Source organism: Rutidosis leptorrhynchoides, chromosome 5 (assembly GCF_046630445.1).
Source record: "Rutidosis leptorrhynchoides isolate AG116_Rl617_1_P2 chromosome 5, CSIRO_AGI_Rlap_v1, whole genome shotgun sequence".
NCBI classification, from domain to species: Eukaryota; Viridiplantae; Streptophyta; class Magnoliopsida; order Asterales; family Asteraceae; genus Rutidosis; species Rutidosis leptorrhynchoides.
In genome coordinates, this window is record NC_092337.1 from 340,288,070 (window position 1) to 340,301,778 (window position 13,709).

Below are 13,709 nucleotides of genomic sequence, written 5' to 3' on the forward strand. Positions count from 1 at the left end.
CAGTGGCCAAGTCTTACTTCCCGACGAAGTAAAAATCTGTGAAAGTGAGTTATAGTCCCACTTTTAAAATCTAATATTTTTGGGATGAGAATACATGCAGGTTTTATAAATGATTTACAAAATAGACACAAGTACGTGAAACTACATTCTATGGTTGAATTATTGAAATCGAATATGCCCCTTTTTATTAAGTCTGGTAATCTAAGAATTAGGGAACAGACACCCTAATTGACGCGAATCCTAAAGATAGATCTATTGGGCTTAACAAACCCCATCCAAAGTACCGGATGCTTTAGTACTTTGAAATTTATATCATATCCGAAGGGTGTCCCGGAATGATGGGGATATTCTTATATATGCATCTTGTTAATGTCGGTTACCAGGTGTTCACCATATGAATGATTTTTATCTCTATGTATGGGATGTGTATTGAAATATGAAATCTTGTGGTCTATTATTATGATTTGATATATATAGGTTAAACCTATAACTCACCAACATTTTTGTTGACGTTTTAAGCATGTTTATTCTCAGGTGATTATTAAGAGCTTCCGCTGTCGCATACTTAAATAAGGACGATATTTGGAGTCCATGCTTGTATGATATTGTATAAAAACTGCATTCAAGAAACTTATTTTGTTGTAACATATTTGTATTGTAAACCATTATGTAATGGTCGTGTGTAAACAGGATATTTTAGATTATCATTATTTGATAATCTACGTAAAGCTTTTTAAACCTTTATTGATGAAATAAAGGTTATGGTTTATTTTAAAATAAATGCAGTCTTTGAAAAACGTCTCATATAGAGGTCAAAACCTCGCAACGAAATCAATTAATATGGAACGTTTTTAATCAATAAGAACGGGACATTTCAGTTGGTATCCGAGCGTTGGTCTTAGAGAACTAGAATTTTGCATTAGTGTGTCTTATCGAGTTTGTTAGGATGCATTAGTGAGTCTGGACTTCGACCGTGTTTACTTGAAAAATGATTGCTTAACAAATTTTGTTGGAAACTATATATTTTTAACATGTGAATATTATGTGATATATTAATCTCTTAACGCGTTTGATATTATGTGATAGATGTCTACCTCTAGAACAAGTCCCATTGACTCACCTAATAATAATGAAGAGTCAAATGTAAATTGGAATGATTCGTGGACTGATTCACAAGTTCCCGAAGAGGAACCGGAAGAAGAGTCGGAACCGGAAGAAGAATCGGAACCGGAAGAAGAATCGGAACCGGAAGAAGAATCGGAACCGGATGAAGAAATAGAACCGGTGGGGGAAATAATAAAACGGTTAAGTAAAAGAAAATCCTCAACCAACCGACCAAGGTTAATTATGGTCAATGGTGTTTCCGGCTAGGAAGCAAAATATTGGGAGGACTACCAATTCTCCGATGAATCGGATTCTGACGAGAATTCCGATGATGTTATAGAAATTACCCCAACTGAATTTAAAAAGGCAAAAGAAAATAATAAGGGAAAGGGCATAAAAATAGAGAAATCTAATTCCAACCCCGATGAACTTTATATGTATCGTCAACCTCCGAAGTCCTTAAGTTGTAACAATGACCCGGGAACCTCTAAACCACCAGGTTTTTCTAAACCAATGTGGAAAACGACGGTTCGTATTAGGGGAACATCATATATCCCTAGAAACTTGGCAAAACGAACCAAAACCGAAGAAGAAGAAACAAGCGAGTCGGAATAAGATAGTTGTATTCGTGTGGTGTAATATATGTAATATAGTATGCTTATGCTTTATGATATATGTAAAAATTGCTTGTATTAATAAGTATTTTTTTTATGAATCTAACTCTTGTCTATTTTACAGTATAAAAACACAAAATGGATAGACAACCCAATATTTTAAGAGACCTACCCGGAGACATGATTGATGAAATCTTGTCTAGAGTCGGTCAGAATTCTTCGGCACAACTATTTAAGGCGAGATCAGTTTGTAAGACATTCGAAGAACGTTCCAAGAATGCCTTGGTTTATAAAAGGCTTTCATTCGAAAGATGGGGGATATCACATTGGGAAATCCATAAGTTACGATGTGTTTACTTTGACGCATATATTGCGGGGAACCCAAATGCTATTTTACGCAATGGGTTAAGAAATTATTTTGACTCAATATATCCGAATATTGGACTTCGTGATTTAGAAAAAGCGGCTAACATGCAACATAAAGAAGCATGTTATGCTTACGGATTAGTAATGTTCGCTTCTCACCAAAGTGAGAACAAGAACATCGGGCTACAACTATTAAACAAAACGTTTCCACAAGTGACGGAGTCGGTAATTGGGGTAAGAAATGAGGTTTTTAGATTGTTACGGGACTGTTGGACATTACGTAACCCTCGTCCCTTTGACGACGTTACAACACGCTGTCTTATCAACGGCCATAACGGTTATGTTCCACAAAACCGAGGATGGGAAGTAATCCTAGTAAAACCAGAATGCATGACTTGTTTCTGGACGTATGAATTACGTGTCTTTATTGCCTTTGCTGAACGACTTGCGTACTAGCTAGAATTATCTTCACATCCATCTTGTATCAAATTTATTGTGTGCTATATTTCATGCTATATGTAAAATAAGCGGTATTGTAAGTTTGTAAAATATTGTGTAAAAGTTTGAACGCGAAATATTATTATAATCAGTTTTTCATATAGAATTGTAGTAGTTGAATTGTATATTAGCTACTAAGTATGAACTTAACGGGTAGGTACTACCCGAATTTAAACTTATAAAACGCTAATATGAAGAAAAAGCTTTTATAAATGAGTTCATATTATGCTACGAAATACTATTAACTACTCTTAATATTCTGTATGATTAACTTGTTCCATTTGACTATTTTGAAGGAAATGGCACCGACTACTCGACACACCGTGAATATGAATGAAGAGGAATTCCGTACTTTTCTAGCTTCAAACATAGCCGCAGTACAGGCTGCGCTACATACCAACAATAACCTTGGATCTAGCAGTACAGGAAATCGTGTAGGATGCACCTACAAAGAATTCACTTCCTGCAAACCTTTGGAATTTGATGGAACCGAAGGACCGATCGGATTGAAACGGTGGACCGAGAAGGTCGAATCGGTGTTTGCCATAAGTAAGTGTACTGAAGAGGACAAAGTGAAGTACGCTACGCATACCTTCACAGGTTCTGCGTTAACATGGTGGAATACCTATCTAGAGCAAGTGGGACAAGACGATGCGTACGCACTACCGTGGTCAGCATTCAAGCACTCGATGAACGAGAAGTACCGTCCCAGAACCGAGGTCAATAAGCTCAAGACAGAACTTAGAGGGTTACGAACCCAAGGATTTGATATTACCACGTACGAAAGACGATTCACAGAATTGTGCCTATTGTGTCCGGGAGCATTCGAAGATGAGGAAGAGAAGATCGACGCGTTTGTGAAAGGATTACCGGAAAGAATCCAAGAAGATATAAGTTCACACGAGCCCGCCTCCATACAACAGGCATGTAGAATGTCTCACAAACTAGTGAACCAGATTGAAGAAAGAATTAAAGAACAGACTGCTGAAGAGGCCAATGTAAAGCAAGTCAAAAGAAAGTGGGAGGAAAACGGTGATAAGAATCACCAATACAACAACAACAACAATTACAACAATAATCGCAATAATTATCCCAACAATCGCAACATCAATCGCAACTACAACAAACGGCCCAACAACAACAACAACAACAACAACAACAATAACAACAGCAACTACAACAATCATCCCAACAACAATAATAACCACAACAATAACAACAATCAGAAGCAGCTATGCCAAAGGTGTGAAAAGTATCACTCGGGGTTCTGCACCAAATTTTGCAACAAGTGTAAAAGAAATGGTCATACCGCGGCTAAGTGTGAGGTCTACGGACCAGGGGTTAATAGAATGAAAGGAACAAATGGTGTCGGAACGAGTAATGGCGGAGCAAGTAGTGTCGGAGCAAGTTATGCCAATGTAGTTTGTTATAAATGTGGAAAACCGAGCCACATTATTAGAAATTGCCCGAACCAGGAGAACACGAATGGACAAGGCCGCGGAAGAGTTTTTAATATTAATGCGGCAGAGGCACAGGAAGACCCAGAGCTTGTTACGGGTACGTTTCTTATTGACAATAAATCTGCTTACGTTTTATTTGATTCGGGTGCGGATAGAAGCTATATGAGTAGAGATTTTTGTGCTAAATTAAGTTGTCCATTGACGCCTTTGGATAGTAAATTTTTACTCGAATTAGCAAATGGTAAATTAATTTCAGCAGATAATATATGTCGGAATCGAGAAATTAAACTGGTTAGCGAAACATTTAAGATTGATTTGATACCAGTAGAGTTAGGGAGTTTTGATGTGATAATCGGTATGGACTGGTTGAAAGAAGTGAAAGCAGAGATCGTTTGTTACAAAAATGCAATTCGCATTATACGAGAAAAAGGAAAACCCTTAATGGTGTACGGAGAAAAGGGCAACACGAAGCTACATCTTATTAGTAATTTGAAGGCACAAAAACTAATAAGAAAAGGTTGTTATGCTGTTCTAGCACACATCGAGAAAGTACAAACTGAAGAAAAGAGCATCAATGATGTTCCCATTGCAAAAGAATTTCCCGATGTATTTCCGAAAGAATTACCGGGATTACCCCCACATCGATCCGTTGAATTTCAAATAGATCTTGTACCAGGAGCTGCACCAATAGCTCGTGCTCCTTACAGACTCGCACCCAGCGAGATGAAAGAACTGCAAAGCCAATTACAAGAACTTTTAGAGCGTGGTTTCATTCGACCAAGCACATCACCGTGGGGAGCTCCTGTTTTGTTTGTCAAGAAGAAAGATGGTACATTCAGGTTGTGTATCGACTACCGAGATTTGAACAAACTTACCATCAAGAACCGCTACCCACTACCGAGAATCGACGACTTATTTGATCAACTACAAGGCTCGTCTTGTAGTGACCCGAACTTTTCCATGTTTATATATATTAATTGAGATTGATATTTACATGATTAAATGTTTCCAACATGTTAAGCAATCAAACTTGTTAAGACTTGATTAATTGAAATATGTTTCATATAGACAATTGACCACCCAAGTTGACCGGTGATTCACGAACGTTAAAACTTGTAAAAACTATACGATGACATATATATGGTTATATATATAGTTAACATGTTTTTATTATAAGTATGTATCTCATTAGGTATTTTAACAATGAGTTATATACATAAAAATGAGACTATTAATTTAAGAAACTCGAAAACGATATATATAACGATTATCGTTATAACAACGTCTTACTAGGTACATATGAATCATATTAAGATATTGATACACTTGGTTAATTATGTTAAATGATAAGTAAATATATTATTAAGTGTATTAACAATGAAATACATATGTAAAAATAAGACTACTAACTTAATGATTTCGAAACGAGACACATATGTAACGATTATCGTTGTAACGACATTTAACTGTATATACATCATACTGAGATATATTATATATCATAATATCATGATAATATAACAATTTAACATCTCATTTGTTATAATAAACAATGGGTTAACAACATTCAACAAGATCATTAACCTAAAGGCTTCAAAACAACATTTACATGTAACGACTAACGATGACTTAACGACTCAGTTAAAATGTATATACATGTAGTGTTTTAATATGTATTCATACACTTTTGAAAGACTTCAAGACACTTATCAAAATACTTCTACTTAACAAAAATGCTTATAATTACATCCTCGTTCAGTTTCATCAACAATTCTACTCGTATGCACCCGTATTCGTACTCGTACAATACACAGCTTTTAGATGTATGTACTATTGGTATATACACTCCAATGATCAGCTCTTAGCAGCCCATGTGAGTCACCTAACACATGTGGGAACCATCATTTGGCAACTAGCATGAAATATCTCATAAAATTACAAAAATATGAGTAATCATTCATGACTTATTTACATGAAAACAAAATTACATATCCTTTATATCTAATCCATACACCAACGACCAAAAACACCTACAAACACTTTCATTCTTCAATTTTCTTCATCTAATTGATCTCTCTCAAGTTCTATCTTCAAGTTCTAAGTGTTCTTCATATATTTTACAAGTTCTAGTTACATAAAATCAAGAATACTTTCAAGTTTGCTAGCTCACTTCCAATCTTGTAAGGTGATCATCCAACCTCAAGAAATCTTTGTTTCTTACAGTAGGTTATCATTCTAATACAAGGTAATAATCATATTCAAACTTTGGTTCAATTTCTATAACTATAACAATCTTATTTCAAGTGATGATCTTACTTGAACTTGTTTTCGTGTCATGATTTTGCTTCAAGAACTTCGAGCCATCCAAAGATCCATTGAAGCTAGATCCATTTTTCTCTTTTCCAGTAGGTTTATCCAAGGAACTTAAGGTAGTAATGATGTTCATAACATCATTCGATTCATACATATAAAGCTATCTTATTCGAAGGTTTAAACTTGTAATCACTAGAACATAGTTTAGTTAATTCTAAACTTGTTCGCAAACAAAAGTTAATCCTTCTAACTTGACTTTTAAAATCAACTAACCACATGTTCTATATCTATATGATATGCTAACTTAATGATTTAAAACCTGGAAACACGAAAAACACCGTAAAACCGGATTTACGCCGTCGTAGTAACACCGCGGGCTGTTTTGGGTTAGTTAATTAAAAACTATGATAAACTTTGATTTAAAAGTTGTTATTCTGAGAAAATGATTTTTATTATGAATATGAAACTATATCCAAAAATTATGGTTAAACTCAAAGTGGAAGTATGTTTTCTAAAATGGTCATCTAGACGTCGTTCTTTCGACTGAAATGACTACCTTTACAAAAACGACTTGTAACTTATTTTTCTGACTATAAACCTATACTTTTCTATTTAGATTCATAAAATAGAGTTCAATATGAAACCATAGCAATTTGATTCACTCAAAACGGATTTAAAATGAAGAAGTTATGGGTAAAACAAGATTGGATAATTTTTCTCATTTTAGCTACGTGAAAATTGGTAACAAATCTATTCCAACCATAACTTAATCAACTTGTATTGTATATTATGTAATCTTGAGATACCATAGACACGTATACAATGTTTCGACCTATCATGTCGACACATCTATATATATTTCGGAACAACCATAGACACTCTATATGTGAATGTTGGAGTTAGCTATACAGGGTTGAGGTTGATTCCAAAATATATATAGTTTGAGTTGTGATCAATACTGAGATACGTATACACTGGGTCATGGATTGATTCAAGATAATATTTATCGATTTATTTCTGTACATCTAACTGTGGACAACTAGTTGTAGGTTACTAACGAGGACAGCTGACTTAATAAACTTAACACATCAAAATATATTAAAAGTGTTGTAAATATATTTTGAACATACTTTGATATATATGTATATATTGTTATAGGTTCGTGAATCAACCAGTGGCCAAGTCTTACTTCCCGACGAAGTAAAAATCTGTGAAAGTGAGTTATAGTCCCACTTTTAAAATCTAATATTTTTGGGATGAGAATACATGCAGGTTTTATAAATGATTTACAAAATAGACACAAGTACGTGAAACTACATTCTATGGTTGAATTATCGAAATCGAATATGCCCCTTTTTATTAAGTCTGGTAATCTAAGAATTAGGGAACAGACACCCTAATTGACGCGAATCCTAAAGATAGATCTATTGGGCCTAACAAACCCCATCCAAAGTACCGGATGCTTTAGTACTTCGAAATTTATATCATATCCGAAGGGTGTCCCGGAATGATGGGGATATTCTTATATATGCATCTTGTTAATGTCGGTTACCGGGTGTTCACCATATGAATGATTTTTATCTCTATGTATGGGATGTGTATTGAAATATGAAATCTTGTGGTCTATTATTATGATTTGATATATATAGGTTAAACCTATAACTCACCAACATTTTTGTTGACGTTTTAAGCATGTTTATTCTCAGGTGATTATTAAGAGCTTCCGCTGTCGCATACTTAAATAAGGACGAGATTTGGAGTCCATGCTTGTATGATATTGTGTAAAAACTGCATTCAAGAAACTTATTTTGTTGTAACATATTTGTATTGTAAACCATTATGTAATGGTCGTGTGTAAACAGGATATTTTAGATTATCATTATTTGATAATCTACGTAAAGTTTTTAAAACCTTTATCTATGAAATAAAGGTTATGGTTTGTTTTAAAAATGAATGCAGTCTTTGAAAAATGTCTCATATAGAGGTCAAAACCTCGCAACGAAATCAATTAATATGGAACGTTTTTAATCAATAAGAACGGGACATTTCAGTTGGTATCCGAGCGTTGGTCTTAGAGAACCAGAAAATTTGTATTAGTGTGTCTTATCGAGTTTGTTAGGATGCATTAGTGATTCTGGACTTCGACCGTGTTTTCTTTAAAAATGATTGCTTAACATTTTTGTTGGAAACTATATATTTTTAACATATGAATATTATGTGATATATTAATCTCTTAACGTGTTTGATATTATGTGATAGATGTCTACCTCTAGAACAAGTCCCATTGACACACCTAATAATAATGAAGAGTCAAATGTAAATTGGAATGATTCATGGACTGATTCACAAGTTCCCGAAGAGGAACCGGAAGTAGAGTCGGAACCGGAAGAAGAGTCGGAACCGGAAGAAGAATCGGAACCAGACGAAGAATCGGAACCGGAAGAAGAATCGGAACCGGTGGGGGAAATAATAAAACGGTTAAGTAAAAGAGAATCCTCAACCAACCGACCAAGGTTAATTATGGTCAATGGTGTTTCCGCCAAGGAAGCAAAATATTGGGAGGATTACCAATTCTCCGATGAATCGGATTCCGACGAGAATTCCAATGATGTTATAGAAATTACTCCAACTGAATTTAAAAAGGCAAAAGAAAATAATAAGGGAAAGGGCATAAAAATAGAGAAATCTAATTTCAACCCCGATGAACTTTATATGTATCGTCAACCCCCGAAGTTCTTAAGTTGTAACAATGACCCGGGAACCTCTAAACCACCAGGTTTTTCTAAACCAATGTGGACAACGACGGCTCGTATTAGGGGAACATCATATATCCCTAGAAACTTGGCAAAACGAACCAAAACCGAAGAAGAAGAAACGAGCGAGTCGGAATAAGATAGTTGTATTCGTGTGGTGTAATATATGTAATATAGTGTTCTTATGCTTTATGATATATGTAAAAATTGCTTGTATTAATAAGTATTTTTTTATGAATCTAACTCTTGTCTATTTTACAGTTTAAAAACACAAAATGGATAGAAAACCCAATATTTTAAGAGACCTACCCGGAGACATGATTGATGAAATCTTGTCTAGAGTCGGCCAGAATTCCTCGGCACAACTATTTAAGGCGAGATCGGTTTGTAAGACATTCGAAGAACGTTCCAAGAATGTCTTGGTTTATAAGAGACTTTCGTTTGAAAGATGGGGGATATCACATTGGGAAACCCATAAGTTACGATGTGTTTACTTTGACGCATATATTGCGGGGAACCCAAATGCTATTTTACGCAACGGGATAAGAAATTATTTTGACTCAATATATCTGAATATTGGACTTCGTGATTTAGAAAAAGCGGCAAACATGCAACATAAAGAAGCATGTTATGCTTACGGATTAGTAATGTTCGCTTCTCACCAAAGTGAGAACAAGAACATCGGGCTACAACTATTAAACAAAACGTTTCCACAAGTGACGGAGTCGGTAATTGGGGTAAGAAATGAGGTTTTTAGATTATTACGGGACTGTTGGACATTACGTAACCCTCGTCCCTTTGACGACGTTACAACACGCTGTCTTATCAACGGCCATAACGGTTATGTTGCACAAGACCAAGGATGGGAAGTAGTCCTAGTAAAACCAGAATGCATGACTTGTTTCTGGACGTATGAATTACGTGTCTTTATTGCCTTTGCTGAACGACTTGTGTACTAGCTAGAATTATCTTCACAACTATCTTGTATCAAAGTTATTGTGTGCTATATTTCATGCTTTATGTAAAATAAGCGGTATTGTAAGTTTGTAAAATATTGTATAAAAGTTTGAACGCGAAATATTATTATAATCAGTTTTTCATATAGAATTGTAGTAGTTGAATTGTATATTAGCTATTAAGTATGAACTTAACGGGTAGGTACTACCCGAATTTAAACTTATAAAACGCTAATATGAAGAAAAAGCTTTTATAAATGAGTTCATATTATGCTAAGAAATACTATTAACTACTCTTAATATTCTGTATGATTAACTTGTTCCATTTGACTATTTTGAAGGAAATGGCACCGACTACTCGACACACCGTGAATATGAATGAAGAGGAATTCCGTACTTTTCTAGCTTCAAACATAGCCGCAGTACAGGCTGCGCTACATACCAACAATAACCTTGGATCTAGCAGTATAGGAAATCGTGTAGGATGCACCTACAAAGAATTCACTGCCTGCAAACCTTTGGAATTTGATGGAACCGAAGGACCGATCGGATTGAAACGGTGGACCGAGAAGGTCGAATTGGTGTTTGCCATAAGTAAGTGTACTGAAGAGGACAAAGTGAAGTACGCTACGCATACCTTCACAGGTTCTGCATTAACATGGTGGAATACCTATCTAGAGCAAGTGGGACAAGACGATGCGTACGCACTACCGTGGTCAGCATTCAAGCACTTGATGAACGAGAAGTACCGTCCCAGAACCGAGGTCAATAAGCTCAAGACAGAACTTAGAGGGTTACGAACCCAAGGATTTGATATTACCACGTACGAAAGACGATTCACAGAATTGTGCCTATTGTGTCCGGGAGCATTCGAAGATGAGGAAGAGAAGATCGACGCATTTGTGAAAGGATTACCGGAAAGAATCCAAGAAGATATAAGTTCACACGAGCCCGCCTCTATACAACAGGCATGTAGAATGGCTCACAAACTAGTGAACCAGATTGAAGAAAGAATTAAAGAACAGACTGCTGAAGAGGCCAATGTGAAGCAAGTCAAAAGAAAGTGGGAGGAAAACGGTGATAAGAATCACCAATACAACAATAACAGCAATTACAACAATAATCGCAACAATTATCCCAACAATCGCAACATCAATCGCAACTACAACAAACGGCCCAACAATAACAACAACAACAACAACAGCAACAGCAACTACAACAATCATCCCAACAACAATAATAACCGCAACAACAACAACAATCAGAAGCAGCTATGTCAAAGGTGTGAAAAGTATCACTCGGGGTTCTGCACCAAATTTTGCAACAAGTGTAAAAGAAATGGTCATAGCGCGGTGAAGTGTGAGGTCTACGGACCAGGGGTTAATAGAACGAAAGGAACAAATGGTGTCGGAATGAGTAATGGCGGAGTAAGTAGTGTCGGAGCAAGTTATGCCAATGTAGTTTGTTATAAATGTGGAAAACCGGGCCACATTATTAGAAATTGCCCGAACCAGGAGAACACGAATGGACAAGGCCGCGGAAGAGTTTTCAATATTAATGCGGCAGAGGCACAAGAAGACCCGGAGCTTGTTACGGGTACGTTTCTTATTGACAATAAATCTGCTTACGTTTTATTTGATTCGGGTGCGGATAGAAGCTATATGAGTAGAGATTTTTGTGCTAAATTAAGTTGTCCATTGACGCCTTTGGATAGTAAATTTTTACTCGAATTAGCAAATGGTAAATTAATTTCAGCAGATAATATATGTCGGAATCGAGAAATTAAACTGGTTAGCGAAACATTTAAGATTGATTTGATACCAGTAGAGTTAGGGAGTTTTGATGTGATAATCGGTATGGACTGGTTGAAAGAGGTGAAAGCAGAGATCGTTTGTTACAAAAATGCAATTCGCATTATACGAGAAAAAGGAAAACCCTTAATGGTGTACGGAGAAAAGGGCAACACGAAGCTACATCTTATTAGTAATTTGAAGGCACAAAAACTAATAAGAAAAGGTTGCTATGCTGTTCTAGCACACGTTGAGAAAGTACAAACTGAAGAAAAGAGCATCAATGATGTTCCCATTGCAAAAGAATTTCCCGATGTATTTCCGAAAGAATTACCGGGATTACCCCCACATCGATCCGTTGAATTTCAAATAGATCTTGTACCAGGAGCTGCACCAATAGCTCGTGCTCCTTACAGACTCGCACCCAGCGAGATGAAAGAACTGCAAAGCCAATTACAAGAACTTTTAGAGCGTGATTTCATTCGACCAAGCACATCACCGTGGGGAGCTCCTGTTTTGTTTGTCAAGAAGAAAGATGGTACATTCAGGTTGTGTATCGACTACCGAGAGTTGAACAAACTTACCATCAAGAACCGCTACCCACTACCGAGAATCGACGACTTATTGATCAACTACAAGGCTCGTCTGTTTATTCAAAGATTGACTTACGTTCCGGGTACCATCAAATGCGGGTGAAAGAAGATGATATTCCAAAGACTGCTTTCAGAACACGTTACGGTCATTACGAGTTTATGGTCATGCCGTTTGGTTTAACTAATGCACCAGCTGTGTTCATGGACCTTATGAACCGAGTGTGTGGACCATACCTTGACAAGTTTGTCATTGTTTTCATTGATGACATACTTATTTACTCAAAGAATGACCAAGAACACGGTGAACATTTGAAAAAGGTGTTAGAAGTATTGAGGAAGGAAGAATTGTACGCTAAGTTTTCAAAGTGTGCATTTTGGTTGGAAGAAGTTCAATTCCTCGGTCACATAGTGAACAAAGAAGGTATTAAGGTGGATCCGGCAAAGATAGAAACTGTTGAAAAGTGGGAAACCCCGAAAACTCCGAAACACATACGCCAGTTTTTAGGACTAGCCGGTTACTACAGAAGGTTCATCCAAGACTTTTCCAGAATAGCAAAACCCTTGACTGTATTAACGCATAAAGGGAAGAAATTTGTATGGAATGATGAACAAGAGAAAGCGTTTCAGTTATTGAAGAAAAAGCTAACTACGGCACCTATATTGTCATTGCCTGAAGGGAATGATGATTTTGTGATTTATTGTGACGCATCAAAGCAAGGTCTCGGTTGTGTATTAATGCAACGAACGAAGGTGATTGCTTATGCGTCTAGACAATTGAAGATTCACGAACAAAATTATACGACGCATGATTTGGAATTAGGCGCGGTTGTTTTTGCATTAAAGACTTGGAGGCACTACTTATATGGGGTCAAAAGTATTATATATACCGACCACAAAAGTCTTCAACACATATTTAATCAGAAACAACTGAATATGAGGCAGCGTAGGTGGATTGAATTATTGAATGATTACGACTTTGAGATTCGTTACCACCCGGGGAAGGCAAATGTGGTAGCCGATGCCTTGAGCAGGAAGGACAGAGAACCCATTCGAGTAAAATCTATGAATATAATGATTCATAATAACCTTACTACTCAAATAAAGGAGGCGCAACAAGGAGTTTTAAAAGAGGGAAATTTAAAGGATGAAATACCCAAAGGATCGGAGAAGCATCTTAATATTCGGGAAGATGGAACCCGGTATAGGGCTGAAAGGATTTGGGTACCAAAATTTGGAGATATGAGAGAAATGGTACTTAGAGA